Genomic DNA, 17,444 nt, shown 5'->3' with positions numbered 1-17,444 from the left:
ATAACTTGTATTGGTATTGGCTTGCAAAAGTATAGCTTGCCTTGGTTGAAGTGAGGGTCCAAGTTCTCTTCTCCTTCCTCTTTGTAGAAATCCTCCCCTTCCTGATGGTCTCCGGTACTAGCGTCTAAAATACGAATGCGGGGTACACAATCATCATACCAAACTTACATACTAAACTAAGCACACACATGATTCACACAACTTAAACTAGCATCACACTTTACTATTAATTGGGTGGATGTGTTCCTCTTCTTTGAGAAAAATAATTTCCTCTCATACTAACTTAGGTGTTACTTCTAATTACTTAGAGAAATAATTTCCTCTCATTATCTTTTTAAGATTTAATTTCTCTTATGAACAACATATGACCTAGGTTGACCAAAGTCAACCTCTTCATACTCATCATTTGAGAAAATGATTTAAATGAGGTTCCCTACCTCATACAATTTAATCCTAACATGGTAGTGATTTAATGTCACCAAATACTCAATATGAGGTTATATAGACCATGGTCCATAACTCATGTTGAAATACTTGAGACCAAGATTTAAATGAGAGGAAAACCTCTCATATGATTTAACACATAGTTGTAACTAAGTTAACAACCACCATTGAGGTGATTTAACAACAACAACAAATCATTGGCTATTCTAACATTACTTGTATTTATACCAACTATTCTATTCACACCAATACTACACTTAGGGTGCATTGGTTGGGTTGCTTGAGGAACAAAACAGTTTCCTCTCCTTACATATGTAAAAGAATAATCTCCATATGGTTCTTGAGAAATACTTTTCTCTCATTGAAATCTTCTTAAGATTTAATTTCCCAAACAATCATACATGAATTCATGTTGACTCAAGTCAACCATTCATCATCATCATTTGAGGAATAGAATTAAATGAGGTAGAGTACCTCATACCATTTACTAACACTACATAAGATTTAACTCTCTAAGTAATTCATATAAGTGAGTTTGGCCAGGGGTCCAAACATCACATGAATCCATTTGAGACAAGATTTAAATGGAGTATAAGACTTCATATGCATTACTTAATAGTTTTGGACAATATCAACTAATTAAACTAGCCATATTATACACTACTTAAACAAGGGCATGATCATGCAAAGTGACCACACCATTTTATTGCATAAACAATTAGTGTAAGTCAAATGTGAGCTAAAGGAGTTGGAATTGACTCAATATCTATTTTGGTTGATTTTTAAGAATTACTCTAAGGCAGAAAAGTCCCTGTCTTGTTATTTTTGTCAGATTAATTCTACAAAAGATCTTGAGGTGGGACCAGTGGCATTGGATAGATCTTTTCACTAGCTTTCCAACGATATAAAATTCATCAACATTGGATAAGCCAAACAGATTCTATTGAATTTTGAAAACAGGGTCAGTATTCAATTTGGTTTAAACAGAAAAATCAAAATCTAAATGATTTGGGCTGCGCGGGAAAGAAACTGGGCCGAAAGATTTAAAATGCCAGGGAGGAAGAGTTGGGCCGGCCCAGCAGTGCGTCCAGTGCGCAGCGGGCCAGCTGACAGGGGGACCCACCCGTCAGTGGGCGATGCTTACCGAATCGGTACCGTTCAACGTGCGCCGTCGGATTAGAAGCAGATCAAGTGGCTGGGGTTCGTCGTCGTCGACGATGCGAGGGAGGCGCTGGCACGGCGGAGGTCGGGGGTCGGCTGCGAGCTGGAGCTCCGGCGATCGATTGGGCGGCTCCGGTGGCTAATCAACGAGGAGAAGAGGTCGAGGAGGATCAGGGAGAGGAGTGGAGTTGAGCGGTGTGAGAAATGGAGGTGGAGGAGCTGTCCTTTTATAGGGGCGAGTTGGCCGTGAGGTGGGCGGCGAGAGCGACAGCAGAGCGGCAGCTCCGGCGAGGGAATCGGGTCGGCGAGGTAGGCGCTAGCTAGGGGACGTCGAGGCGGTGCTAGGACGCTTGCTAGCTAGGTGGGGGACGGTCTGGCGAGTGCGTGAGAGGGCGAGGTACTGGCGGCAAAGTCACGGGGATCCGGCGAGCTGGTCGTCGGTGACAGGCGGCGCGAGAGCACGGGCGCGTGTCTGGTGGATGCGCGTTGCGGCGGCGAAGCTCAAGGTGCTGAGAGGGGGGCCAGGGGCTGCGTAGAGTGATGGGGCGGCGCGTGCCCTGTGCTGCCCGTGGTGCGCGCTGGTGCGACGCCCACGGCATGCACGTGTCACCCTGGGCGCGACGCGTTTCCGGCGGGGGCGTGTCGATCTCCGGCAGGGGTTGGTCTAGGATGCAGTAGGGAGTCGAGGTGGCACTCGTGGGCATGGTGGCCAGGGTGGTGAGTGAAGGGAAGAAGAAGGAGAGGGACATGGCCGGCATGGCCATGCCATGCTAGCATGGCTAGCTCCTCCTAGGGTTCCTGTGGGTGTGCTAGGGTGAGAGTGGTCAAGGGAACCAGAGAGAGTGATTTGGGGTAATAGGGTTTGGGTAGATCACTGTTTAGAATAGTGTTGGCATAGTTCCCTATTTGTAATTCATCAATTTTGTCCAAATTTGATTTAGTTCAAAAGGTTGACAAATTTGAAAAGGGTGTGTTTGGTTTGGTTCTAAATGACCTGAAGCAAAGAGAGGTGGTGGTGGAATTTAGAAGATCAAAATATTGCAAAGTTCACTAAGTGGGGGATTGTTCCACTTAATTAAAAGTTGCAACTTTGCATGAGCATGGTTATTGATCAACAATGATTTTGGCCAGGGGGTCTTTACAAAAAGTGTTTACCTTGATGTTTACTTTGAAAAGGTGCAAAGAGTTAGCAAGAGTTAGTTTGAGAAAATTGAATGGCAAGGGCTCAAAGTAGTGATCAGGCTATTAATGGCAGATTTGACCATTATTGCATGTGATCTCCAATTGAGTTTGAATTTGATTTGAATTGGGTTTCTTTGATTCCAAAAGTTGTAATAAGTGTTTAGTATCATATTACAACTAATGGTGAAAGCCAAAATGGTCTAGGGTCAAAATTCATAAAAATGGCATACACCATATGTGAGGGTTTTGTGAAATTCTAACTTTTATTCTTTTATTCCTCTTTGCTTCCTTTTGACAAGAGTGAGGTTTATTTGGTGTTAAATTGAGTGGGATAAAAGGTTCCAACCACTTTGAGGCAATGGAGGTGGCTAGGTCAAGATTGGATAATTTGGCTAAAGGTGTATGTGAGTGAAAATGGAGTTATCTCACTATTTGATTTCTCTCCATTTGATTTGACTTTTCTTGACTCAAAAGTTATTCTTATTAGTTTAGACACATTTTCAAACCATTGAAACCATTTCAAATGGTCTTGCTCAAAGATTTGTAAAAATTGGCCATAATACATGAGAGATGACAAGTCCAAATTTCTTATTCTTGTAAGGTGTTCCCCTTGCTTTACTTGAGCAAGGTTGAGGGTCAATTTAGGGTTAAATTGGGTTCAGAGATGGTTTCACACCATTTGGTCAAAGTAGAAGTACATAGGGCAAAAGTTGGTGAAAATGGCTATGTGTCACATATGCCTTTATGCATATGTGGCATTTGATTTCTAATTTGACTAGGCTTGACCCAAATGATGTTGTTGAGTGCTGAAATGGTATATAGGAGTGATCCCACCATTCACTACAAGTCTTAGGGTCAAGATCCTCACTTTCACAAATTTGATATTTTGCTCTCATATGCCTCTATGGCATTATTACTTTCTTTTTTACAAACGACTTTTGTTTCATTTTGGATTGGGTTGGAGAAGTACTAGACCAGGTTTATAAAGGTTTTCCAATCCTCTAAATAAGGTAGAAAGGCCTAGGGCAAAGTTCTACAAAAATAGCCATAGGCATATATGCCTCTTTCCTAAATAAGATCTTTTCCCTTTTATTTTATTTCTCAAAGGTTGATGACAAGAAGGATGAGGTTTAGGGTTTGAGTAAGTTTTGCAATGGTTCACCACCTTTTAGCAAAGTAAGAAAAGGTAGGGTTCAAGATTTACCTATGAAGGCTATAAGCCCACCTATGGCTTTTTCTTTATTTTAGGTTTCTCAAAATAGATCCAAAGGATTGTTGAGGAGGTTAGGGTTTAGGATTTTTCTTATTTGATTTCTTTCTCTTTTGATTTCTTTGGGGTTTGTGATCTTCCCTTGATCACTTTAGGGTTTTAGGTTTTCTCACCTAAGCATAATAACACTCATCATGGCCAAAAACACAAGTAATAGGTATGAGCACTAAGCATAGCACTCTATTTAAGAAAAGTTTTTGTTGGTTCTCATTTTTGGAAACAGGAAATTCATTTTCTCTTTATTTTGAAATTTGGGGTGTTACAGTCTAGGTGCTGGTGTGGTGCTTACCTCGCCAAAAGGAGATCACCTCCGGTATGTTTTGCAAGTGCATTTCAGGGCATCAAACAATATCGCTGAATACGAAGCTTTGATCCATGGGCTTAAGGTCGCAAAAGAAATCAGTGCGCACCGGGTCATTTGCTACGGAGATTCAGATCTTGTGGTACAGCAATGTTTCGGAGATTGGGATGCAAAAGATGCCAACATGGCCTCGTACCAGTTTCACGTGCAAAAGATTGCCGGATTCTTTGAAGGGTGCGAGTTTCACCATGTGCCGCGCGCGGAAAATGAAGCCGCGGATGCTTTGTCCAAGCTGGGCTCATCCAGGCAAGAAATTCCCCCCGGAATAGCTTTAGCTCACTTAAGAGTACCATCTATCAAACCGAGTCCGGAGTCGGAATCAATTTTCGTACCGGAATCGCACATAGTACCCATGGATATCGATGAAGGAAACCCGGGGACTGCTCCGGCAAGCTCGGGGACTGCTGTACCCATACCGGAAGAAATGATGCTAGTAGATAGCATGGAGATAGATGCACCGGTGTTTTTGGTTCGAGAGACTCCATCGTGGGTTAAACCTATTAAGGAATTCCTGATCAACGGCACCTTGCCGGATGACGAAAATGAATCAAGAAGGATCCAAAGAAGGTCCAAAGCATATACATTCATCAATGGTGAGGTGTACAAGAGAAGCGTTACCGGTGTCCTTCAAAGATGTGTGGAACCGGAAGAAGGGAAAGAAATGCTTGAGGAGATTCACAAAGGAGAATGTGGGCATCATGCCTCATCAAGGGCGCTGGTAGCAAAAGTTTCCGGCATGGGTTTTATTGGCCCACTGCTTTGGAAAACGCTGAGGATTTAGTAAAAAAATGCAACGGGTGCCAGAGGTACGCCAAGCAAAATCATACCCCAGCGTCCGGTTTAAAAACAATACCACTAACATGGCCGTTTGCCGTTTGGTGTCTCGATATGGTTGGCCCATTCAAAACTGCAAGAAGCAGCATGACTCACATCTTGGTCATGGTGGATAAATTCACCAAATGGCTAGAAGTGAAACCTATCGCAAAATGTGATGGGCACACAGCGGTGAAGTTCTTAAAAGATGTTATTTTGCGGTATGCATACCCACACAGCATCATCACTGATAATGGAACTAACTTTTCTCAAGGTGAGTTCAAAAGGTTTTGTGAGGACAAGAACATCCGGTTAGATTTGTGCTCAGTGGCACACCCACAAGGCAACGGCCAAGTGGAAAGAATGAATGCCTTGGTACTTTCCGATATCAAACCAAGACTCATTGATGCGGTGGAAAAGTCACCGGGATGTTGGCTCGATGAACTACCATCAGTACTGTGGAGTATAAGAACAACTCCAAACCGGTCTACCGGATACACTCCATTCTTCATGGTTTATGGAGCAGAAGCGGTCATACCGACCGACATCATTCATGATTCACCAAGGGTACAGCTCTATACTGAGCAAGAGGTCAAAGAGGCCAGAGAAAATGATGTGGACTTGCTAGAAGAAGCAAGAGAGCTAGCTTTGGCAAGAACAACCATTTACCAGCAAAACCTAAGACGCTATCATAGCCGGAAGGTTAACCCGAGAGTTTTCCGGGAAGGAGATCTCGTGCTACGCCTAGTGCAGCGCACTGAAGGCCGGCATAAGCTTTTGCCACCATGGGAAGGTCCCTTCATTGTAAGCAAAGTGCTTCACAATGATGCATATTACTTGATCGATGCACAGGAGTGGAAAAAAGGAAAGGCGGACAGGTCCGGAGAGGAGAGCAAGCGTCCATGGAACGTAGCTCTGTTGCGTCCTTTCTACTCTTGAAGTTGTGGTGTAAGAAGTTCCTTTTTGTACCTTAATTGCTATGCATAAAAGATGCCGGAACCTTGAGTGAATCTCGGGGACTACCCCAATAAGGTTGCATGTAACTTGTTTATTTTTTCAGTTTATCGGTTGCTTATTGAACGTTTTTTCTTTCCGGTTTAGTAGTGTGCTAAACCCTACCGGAGTCTTCGACTCTGCTGCTGTCCGCAACCCGGCTTCATGGCAAGCAAGATAAACCGGTAGGGGATAAGCACATGAACTGCGGAGAGGGAGAGCAGGAAAGAACAATCCGGAAAATTTAACTAACCCCGGTTAAACCGGTTTTTTGCAAAATTTCGAAGTTATTTCTAAGTTCAAGAAAATGCTTGTTTGGTGAAAGAACCTTGTGCTCATACGCCAAAGAACGCCCAGAGAAGGCAGGCAGAGCCAAGGCAAAAGAACCAAGTGTGCATCGAATTGGATGCGGAAACAATTTAGAAATCTTTGCGGTGCAAGATAAAAGCAAAACCAGAAGCAAATATGCTAAGGCAAACTTAAGATAATTAACTACCGGTATAACTTACCGGCATAAAATGTTGTGCAGCAACCAGAAGCGGACTTAAAGTTTTACATCGTGAACCCCGGCATACCGGGGTAGAGTTTAATGGGACATTGTTTTAAGATACGCAGGACCAAGTAGCATAACACAGGCAAATCTTCAACCAAGTGAATAATCAGGCAGCGGGGGCTTCAGGAGGGGCATCGCCAGCACCGGCATCGCCCAGAGGCTCCTCCTCGGCTTCATCCTCCTCCTCATCGAGATAATCTTGAACGTCAGGAGGGGGAGGGATGAAGGTGCGCATGTCGGCGTACTCCGCGATGTGGTAGGCGCGATCCTGCCGCTTAGCGGTGAGAATCGGGTCTAGATCGGTTTCCGCGCCTTCGCGCACTCCGGTGAGGGCATCCAAGTTCAGCTCCGGATACCATGAGCAAGCAACCTGGAGGGCAGAGTCTGCTCCGGCGCGGGCAGCAGAGCACTGCCACTCGCGGATCCTCCTGCCGGCGCCCTTGAGACGGTCGCTGATGAGGGAGAAAGTATCCGGCACCTCCTCGCTAGGCCACAGAGTCCTGAAGAGCTGGGTAGCTACATCAGGAATATCAGATAAGTTGCGATCTATGGCGCGCATATGAGACACCCGCGCACTCAGCGCGATGATGTCTACGCCCCCTCCTTTTCCTGTAGACAGTGTTGGGCCTCCAAGAGCAGAGGTTTGTAGAACAGCAGCAAGTTTTCCCTTAACTGGATCACCCAAGGTTTATCGAACTCAGGGAGGAAGAGGTCAAAGATATCCCTCTCATGCAACCCTGCAACCACAAAGCAAGAAGTCTCTTGTGTCCCCAACACACCTAATAGGTGTACCAGTTCGGCGAAGAGATAGTGAAATACAGGTGGTATGAATAAGTATGAGCAGTAGCAACAGTGCCAGAAAATAGCTTGCTGGCGTGTAGTTGATGGTGGTAGTATTGCAGCAGTAGTAATGCAGTAAAACAGTAAACAAGCAGCGATAGCAGTATTTAGGAACAAGGCCTAGGGATTACACTTTCACTAGTGGACACTCTCAACATTGATCACATAACAGAATAGATAAATGCATACTCTACACTCTTGTTGGATGATGAACACATTGCGTAGGATTACACGAACCCTCAATGTCGGAGTTAACAAGCTCCACAATTCAATGTTCATATTTAAATAACCTTAGAGTGCATGAAAGATCAATTCGACTAAACCAAGTACTAACATAGTATGCACACTGTCACCTTCATACTATGTAGGAGGAATAGATCACATCAATACTATCATAGCAATAGTTAACTTCATAATCTACAAGAGATCATAATCATAGCATAAACCAAGTACTAACACGGATGCACACACTGTCACCATTACACCGTGTAGGAGGAATAAAACTACTTTAATAACATTGCTAGAGTAGCACATAGATAAATTGTGATACAAAACACATTGCAATCATAAAGAGATATAAATAAGCACTTCACTATGCTCTTCATAACAGTGAATAAGTATTCTGTGAAATATAGCCTAAGAGACCCACACGGTGCACACACTGTCACCTTTACACACGTGGGACAAGGAGTCTCCGGAGATCATATAAGTAAAATTCACTTGACTAGCATAGTGACATCTAGATTACAAGCATCATCATATGAATCTCAATCATGTAAGGCAGCTCATGAGATTATTGTATTGAAGTACATAGGAGAGAGATGAACCACATAGCTACCGGTACAGCCCCGAGCCTCGATGGAGAACTACTCCCTCCTCATGGGAGCAGCAGCGGTGATGAAGATGGCGGTGGAGATGGCAGCGGTGTCGATGGAGAAGCCTTCCGGGGGCACTTCCCCGTTCCGGCAGCGTGCCGGAACAGAGACTCCTGTCCCCCAGATCTTGGCTTCGCGATGGCGGCGGCTCTGGAAGGTTTCTGTGGGTTTCGTCGAACGTATCAGGGTTTTCGCGACGGAGGCTTTAAATAGGCGAAGAGGCGGCGCAGGAGGGCTGACAGGGTGGCCACACTATAGGGGGGCGCGGCCCCCCCTTGGCCGCGCCGGCCTAGGGTTTGGTGGCCCTGCGCCCCCTCTCTGGCGGTTCTCGTGTGTTCTGGATGCTTCCGGGCAAAATAGGAACCTGGGCGTTGATTTTGTCCGATTCCGAGAATATTTCGTTACTAGGATTTCTGAAACCAAAAACAGCAGAAAACAGGAACTGGCACTTCGGCATCTTGTTAATAGGTTAGTTCCAGAAAATGCACAAATATGACATAAAGTGTGCATAAAACATGTAGATAACATCAATAATGTGGCATGGAACTTAAGAAATTATCGATACGTCGAAGACGTATCAGCATCCCCAAGCTTAGTTCTGCTCGTCCCGAGCAGGTAAAACGATAACAAAGATAATTTCTGGAGTGACATGCCATCATAACCTTGATCATATTGTAAACATATGTAATGAATGCAGCGATCAAAACAATGTATATGACATGAGTAAACAAGTGAATCATATAGCAAAGACTTTTCATGAATAGTACTTCAAGACAAGCATCAATAAGTCTTGCATAAGAGTTAACTCATAAAGCAATAATTCAAAGTAGAGGTATTGAAGCAACACAAAGGAAGATGAAGTTTCAGCGGTTGCTTTCAACTTGTAACATGCATATCTCATGGATAGTTGTCAATGCAAAGCAATATAACAAGTGCAATATTCAAATATGTAGGAATCAATGCACAGTTCACACAAGTGTTTGCTTCTTGAGGTGGAGAGAGATAGGTGAACTGACTCAACAATAAAAGTAAAAGAAAGGTCCTTCAAAGAGGAAAGCATCGATTGCTATATTTGTGCTAGAGCTTTTATTTTGAAAACATAAAGAGAGCATAAAGTTTTGAGAGGTGTATGTTGTTGTCAACGAATGGTAGCGGGTACTCTAACCCCCTTGCCAGACAAACCTTCAAAGAGCGGCTCCCATTTTATTTTATTTTTGGGTGGCACTCCTTCCAACCTTTCTTTCACAAACCATGGCTAACCGAATCCTCGGGTGCCTGCCAACAATCTCATATCATGAAGGAGTGCCTTTTTATTTTAGTTTTATTATGATGACACTCCTCCCAACCTTTGCTTACACAAGCCATGGCTAACCGAATCCTTCGGGTGCCGTCCAACAATCACATACCATGGAGGAGTGTCTATTTAAGTTAATTAATTTGGGACTGGGAATCCCATTGCCAGCTCTTTTTGCAAATTATTGGATAAGCGGATGAAGCCACTAGTCCATTGGTGAAAGTTGCCCAACAAGATTGAAAGATAAACACCACATACTTCCTCATGAGCTATAAAACATTGACACAAATCAGAGGTGATAAATTTTGAATTGTTTAAAGGTAGCACTCAAGCAATTTACTTTGGAATGGCAGGAAATACGATGTAGTAGGTAGGTATGGTGTACACAAATGGCATAGTGTTGTTTGGCTCAAGGATTTGAATGCATGAGAAGTATTCCCTCTCGATACAAGGTTTTAGGCTAGCAAGGTTGTTTGAAGCAAACACAAGCACGAACTAGTACATCAAAACTTACATAAAAGACATATTACAAGCATTATAAGACTATACATCGTCTTCCTTGTTGTTCAAACACCTCACTAGAAAATATCTAGACTCTAGAGAAACCACTCATGCAAACCAAATTTTAACAAGCTCTATGTATTTCTTCACTAATAGGTGAAAAGTATATGATGCAAGAGCTTAAACAAGAGCACAACAATTGCCAAGTATCAAGTTATTCAAGACATCATACCAATTACTACATGTAGCATTTTCCGTTTCCAACCATATAACAATTAACGAAGCAGTTTCAACCTTCGCCATGAACATTAAAAGCTAAGAACATATGTGTTCATACGAACCAGCGGAGCGTGTCTCTCTCCCATACAAGCATTTATTCAAACAAAAACAAAAAAAAAAGCACACAGACGCTCCAAGTAAAGTACATAAGATGTGACCGAATAAAAATATAGTTTCAGGGGAGGAACCTGATAATGTTGTCGATGAAGAAGGGGATGCCTTGGGCATCCCCAAGCTTAGACGCTTGAGTCTTCTTGATATATGCAGGGGTGAACCACCGGGGCATCCCCAATCTTAGACTTTTCACTCTCCTTGATCATAGTATATCATCCTCCTCTCTTGACCCTTGAAAAGTTCCTCCACACCAAACTTAGAACACCTCATTAGAGGGTTAGTGCACAATAAAAATTAACATGTTCAGAGGTGACACAATCATTCTTAACACTTCTGGACATTGCATAAAGCTACTGGACATTAATGGATCAAAGAAATTCATCCAACATAGCAAAAGAGGCAATGCGAAATAAAAGGCAGAATCTGTCAAAACAGAACAGTTCGTAAATACGAATTTTAAAATGGCACCAGACTTGCTCAAATGAAAATGCTCAAATTTAATTAAAGTTGCGTACATATCTGGGGATCACTCACGTAAATTGGCATAATTTTCTGAGTTACGTACAGAGAATTTTGCCCAGATTCGTGACAGCAAAGAAATCTGTTTCTGCGCAGTAATCCAAATCTAGTATGAACTTTACTATCAACGACTTTACTTGGCACAACAAAACACTAAACTAAGATAAGGAGAGGTTGCTACAGTAGTAAACAACTTCCAAGACACAAAATAAAAACAAAGTACTGTAGCAAAATAACACATGGGTTATCTCCCAAGAAGTTCTTTCTTTATAGCCATTAAGATGGGCTCAGCAGTTTTAATGATGCACTTGCAAGAAATAGTATTTGAAGCAAAAGAGAGCATCAAGAGGCAAATTCAAAACACATTTAAGTCTAACATGCTTCCTATGAAAAGGAATCTTGTACACAAATAAATTCATGAAGAGCAAAGTAACAAGCATAGGAAGATAGAACAAGTGTAGCTTAAAAAATTTCAGCACATAGAGAGGTGTTTTAGTAACATGAAAATTTCTACAACCATATTTTCCTCTCTCATAATAGCTTTCAGTAGTGTCATGAGCAAACTCAACAATATAACTATCACATAAAGCATTCTTATCATGAGTCTCATACATAAAATTATTACTCTCCACATAGGCATAATCAATTTTATTAGTTGTAGTGGGAGCAAATTCAACAAAGTAGCTATCATTATTATTCTCATCATCAAATATAGGAGGCATATTGTAATCATAATCAAATTTATCCTCCATAACAGGCTGTACTAAAAGACCAATATCATTATCATAAATAGGAGGCAAAGTATCATCATAGTAAATTTTCTCCTCAATGCTTGGGGGAATAAAAAGATCATGAAAACCAGCTTCCCCAAGCTTAGAACTTTCTATATTATTATCAACAATGGTGTTCAAAGCGTTCATACTAATATTACTACCAGCATGCAAATAAGATTCCATAGGTTTTTTAATTTTCGCATCAAACAATCCATGTTTTAAATCAGGAAATAGAATAAGAAGATCATTCTTGTCCATTATGCCAAACTAGTGTAAACAAGAAACAAAAAGATGCAATTGCAGGATCTAAAGGAAATAGCTTCGAGTACTTACAACGGCGAAAATATCTTAGTAGCCGAGATCCGGAGTGTGAGTACCTTTTACCTTTCCTCCCCGGCAACGGCGCCAGAAAATAGCTTGATGTCTACGCCCCCTCCTTTTCCTGTAGACAGTGTTGGGCCTCCAAGAGCAGAGGTTTGTAGAATAGCAGCAAGTTTTCCCTTAAGTGGATCACCCAAGGTTTATCGAACTCAGGGAGGAAGAGGTCAAAGATATCCCTCTCATGCAACCCTGCAACCACAAAGCAAGAAGTCTCTTGTGTCCCCAACACACCTAATAGGTGTACTAGTTCGGCGAAGAGATAGTGAAATACAAGTGGTATGAATAAGTATGAGCAGTAGCAACGGTGCCAGAAAATAGCTTGCTGGCGTGTAGTTGATGGTGGTAGTATTGCAGCAGTAGTAATGCAGTAAAACAGTAAACAAGCAGCGATAGCAGTATTTAGGAACAAGGCCTAGGGATTACACTTTCACTAGTGGACACTCTCAACATTGATCACATAACAGAATAGATAAATGCATACTCTACACTCTTGTTGGATGATGAACACATTGCGTAGGATTACACGAACCCTCAATGCCGGAGTTAACAAGCTCCACAATTCAATGTTCATATTTAAATAACCTTAGAGTGCATGAAAGATCAATTCGACTAAACCAAGTACTAACATAGTATGCACACTGTCACCTTCATACTATGTAGGAGGAATAGATCACATCAATACTATCATGGCAATAGTTAACTTCATAATCTACAAGAGATCATAATCATAGCATAAACCAAGTACTAACACGGATGCACACACTGTCACCATTACACCGTGTAGGAGGAATAAAACTACTTTAATAACATTGCTAGAGTAGCACATAGATAAATTGTGATACAAAACACATTGCAATCATAAAGAGATATAAATAAGCACTTCACTATGCTCTTCATAACAGTGAATAAGTATTCTGTGAAATATAGCCTAAGAGACCCACGCGGTGCACACACTGTCACCTTTACACACGTGGGACAAGGAGTCTCCGGAGATCACATAAGTAAAATTCACTTGACTAGCATAGTGACATCTAGATTACAAGCATCATCATATGAATCTAAATCATGTAAGGCAGCTCATGAGATTATTGTATTGAAGTACATAGGAGAGAGATGAACCACATAGCTACCGGTACAGCCCCCAGCCTCGATGGAGAACTACTCCCTCCTCATGGGAGCAGCAGCGGTGATGAAGATGGCGGTGGAGATGGCAGCGGTGTCGATGGAGAAGCCTTCCGAGGGCACTTCCCCGTTCCGGCAGCGTGCCGGAACAGAGACTCCTGTCCCCCAGATCTTGGCTTCGCGATGGCGGCGGCTCTGGAAGGTTTCTGTGGGTTTCGTCGAACGTATCAGGGTTTTCGCGACGGAGGCTTTAAATAGGCGAAGAGGTGGCGCAGGAGGGCTGACAGGGTGGCCACACTATAGGGGGGCGCGGGCCCCCCTTGGCCGCGCCGGCCTAGGGTTTGGTGGCCCTGCGCCCCCTCTCTGGCGGTTCTCGTGTGTTCTGGATGCTTCCGGGCAAAATAGGAACCTGGGCGTTGATTTCGTCCGATTCCGAGAATATTTCGTTACTAGGATTTCTGAAACCAAAAACAGCAGAAAACAGGAACTGGCACTTCGGCATCTTGTTAATAGGTTAGTTCCAGAAAATGCACAAATATGACATAAAGTGTGCATAAAACATGTAGATAACATCAATAATGTGGCATGGAACATAAGAAATTATCGATACGTCGGAGACGTATCACGCGACCAGATGGTCATAGGGAGTCCATGGCACGGCAAGATTCGCTTGGCCCTGGGCAGTGCGGCGCTCGTCAACCTTCTTGACAGCAAACCTCTGAGAGTCCGGGAAGAGGCCTGTGCAAAGAAAGAAAAAGGCTAAGGAAAAGAATCCGGAAGAAAAGGAAACCGGAAGGAAAGATAACGAAAAGAAAATGCGGTCGGAAGAAAAAAGGCTCGTGTGCAGTAGTCAAAAAATGCAAAAGGAAAGGACTTACGGTAGGCAAGTGTGTCAGTTTGCAGGGCCAGCCGGTTGCACTCTTTCTGCTCCTCCTCCAGCCGCGCAGCTTTCTCCTCGGCACCCTTCCGGGCTTTGTCCAGCTCCTCCAGCTCAGCTCGCAACACCACGGTGGCATTGCTGGCATCTTCGAGAGCCTCATCCATCTTGGCCGCCGCATCAGCTTCAGCAGCTTTGAGGGCCTTGGCATGATCAAGCCCCAGCTGGATGAGCTGGGCCTTGAGCTCCTGGTAGCTGGTCTTGTGGGCGCTCAGCTCCTCCTGATGCTGCCGGATGAGCTGGTCCTTCTCCCCTGAAACCCGGAAAAGAGGATGTTAGCAAGATTGTGCTGGATAAGATAAAAAAGAAAACCAAGCTAACAGGAAAGAGAGAAAATTGTACGTTGGGCGGCAGCGAGCTGCTCCTTGAGAGCCTCAATGGAAGCTTCCGGGATCACTGTTAAGCAAAAATTACAAATGTTAGGAAGAAAAAAGGTTTCCGGTAAGAAGATGCCGGTGGTACAAAAATTTACCTTGGCACTTATCATGTGCCTCAGCAAGCTCCCGATGCTCCCATAGAAGCTCCTCAAAGAGGGCCTTCCGAGCGTCAGCCTTGAGCTGTTCAAGAAAAAGAGATTAGCTGAGTTTTGCGCTAAGAACAGAGTTCTTAACCCGAAACTCGGGGACTGGCAGTGCTAGTTTCGCACGTTTTAAGCTAAGTTTTGCGCTAAGAACAGGGTTCTTAACCCGAAACTCGGGGACTGACAGTGCTAGTTTCGCGCGTTTTAAGCTAAGTTTTGCGCTAAGAACAGGGTTCTTAACCCGAAACTCGGGGACTGGCAGTGCTAGTTTCGCGCGCTTTAAGCTAAGTTTTGCGCTAAGAACAACGTTCTTAACCCGAAGCTCGGGGACTGGCAGTGCCAGTTTCATACTAAGTTTTTAAGTTAAAGTTTTGTGCTAAAAGCTGCGCTCTCACCACAAAACTCGGGGACTGGGAAGATAGACAAGAGAGAAACCGGCATCAAATCGACAAGATAAGAAAAATCTGGAAGCAAGGAAACCGGTAAAAGTTGAAAAGAGTTAGTAAAGCATACCATCAAGTTGTTCGTGGCATCGTACCACGCGCTGTCGAGCTCCTTCACCGCGCAGCGAAGCCGCATGAAGTGCTCCTCGGAAGACCGGTCCCCAACAGGGTCAGGTGCCGGCAGCCTGTCCTTGCCCAAGCCGCGGGTCGCCGGAGTCATATCCGCGGCGTTCCACTTTTGGGCGTAGGGCAGCAGATGCCCTAGGTCCTGGCCCCTGCGCTGGAACTCAGTAATGCGGCCAAGCAGGCTGGTGGCCTTTTTGCTGGCAGCGCTCGCGGCCTTGGAGACGTGCAGCACCAGGGGCTGCTGGCCGCCGGAAGGAGCGTTGGAGGCCGTCGCCTTCCCCTTGATAAGCTTGGAGATCTTGGGCGGCGGCGCAGTCGGAGCGGCCCCGGAGGGCTTGGTGCGAGGAGCACCTGGCGGTGGCATGAGAATGGTTCGTGGAGAAGGGGGAGCGCTAGGCGCGTCACCCAAATTGGAACTTTCCGGCGCGGAAGATTCCGGCGCGGAAGTTGTCGTCTTTTCAAGGACGGGAGGAGCCGAAGGCTCCGCCCGCCCGACAGCTTCTTCTTCTTCGGCGCCGATGTTGCTGGCGCCGGTATCCTGTTTCTCTGGAAGGAAGGAAAGATCCTCCTCCGTGCGGTGATTTGGAGATGTAGGGGCCGCACGCCCCGAACTTGTTGTGCCCCCCGAAGGGGAGGCAGAGATGTTGCCGGCACCGGATGATGCCGGGCTTGAGCGAGGAGGAGGGGTTGAGGTCCTTGCGGAACCTTCAGAGCCCGCTGGCCCTGAGCCAAGCTTGAGTGCAGGGCTGAGAAAAAGAAAGAAAAACAGTTGGAGAAAAGCAACCGGAAAAAGGACTTGGCAAAAAAAAGGCAAGCAAGAAAACAAGAAATTTACCCGGAGGCAGTCGGCATCTGCTTACGCTTGTAGCGACGCATGCCCACTTCCTTCTCCCCCAAGGGCTCAGTCCGGAAGCGCTTGGAGGGAGGGGCCTGGCTGGAACCGGCATCAGATGCCGGCTGCTTGTTCTTTTGGCCCTGGGCCATGAGTTTGTCCACAAACTCGGAGCCGGCCTCGGCGCGCAGGGGCGGCACGTGCTCATGGATCTATAAGTTGAATATGGCTAAGAATCAATTCGCGAGAGAGCAACAATGAAAGAAGAAGAAGAGGCCGGAAAAGAAAAAATACCTCAAGCATGGTCAGATCATCCGAAGAACCGGTTGGCTTCGGCGGAGACCTGCCAAGGCGCGAGGCTGGGGTCTTGCCCATCTTCAGTTCTTTCCAAAAAATGTAGGGATCCGGGTCGACGGAGTCAAGGGCGCGCTTCCGGCAAGGGCCTCGCCGCTCTGCTTCAATGAGGGGGAAGCGGTCCTTGGCCTGAAACACGAAAAAAGAGGGTTAACAAGAGCAAAAAGTTACCGGCAAAACCGACCCTAATTGCGTAATCTCTTACTTCTTGGGTCGGAGGGTTAGTAGTGCTGAGGGGAAGGAGGCCCCATTCCCAGTCAAATGGCATAGCAGTTTGGTAGATCTGCTTAGCCTTGCGAACGACATCCTTCTTGCTAAGGGGACGGCCTGTGATCTTGGTGGGATCGCCAGGACCGTACATCTCGCTCATCCTATGCATCCGGCGCTTGAGAGGAAGCACCCGGCGCGAAATAAACGTGCGGATGATATCATCCGAGCAGATGTTGGTCTCCTTCTTCAAAGAGGCCATGAAGCGTACCACCCGGTTGGTTTCGATATGATCCGTCTTCGGGTTGTAACTCCAGTTGGCCCTACTGGGAGGCCCCACCTTGAACGGCGGAAGGTCAATAAGATTTGCGCGGCCGTTGTTCTTCACGTAGAAGAAAGTCCCTTGCCAGGCGTGGCAGGACTCGAGGACGGTGAACTTAAAGAAAGGACTCCCCTGACGGGAGCCAACGATGCAAGATCCGCACTCCACAGGCGGCTTGGGCTTAGGAATTTCCTTGCCCTGGACGGAATTAATCCGCAGAGAGAAGAA

The sequence above is a fragment of the Lolium perenne genome, chromosome 7, assembly GCF_019359855.2.
Source record: "Lolium perenne isolate Kyuss_39 chromosome 7, Kyuss_2.0, whole genome shotgun sequence".
NCBI classification, from domain to species: domain Eukaryota; kingdom Viridiplantae; phylum Streptophyta; class Magnoliopsida; order Poales; family Poaceae; genus Lolium; species Lolium perenne.
Note: the sequence above shows the minus strand (reverse complement) of the source record.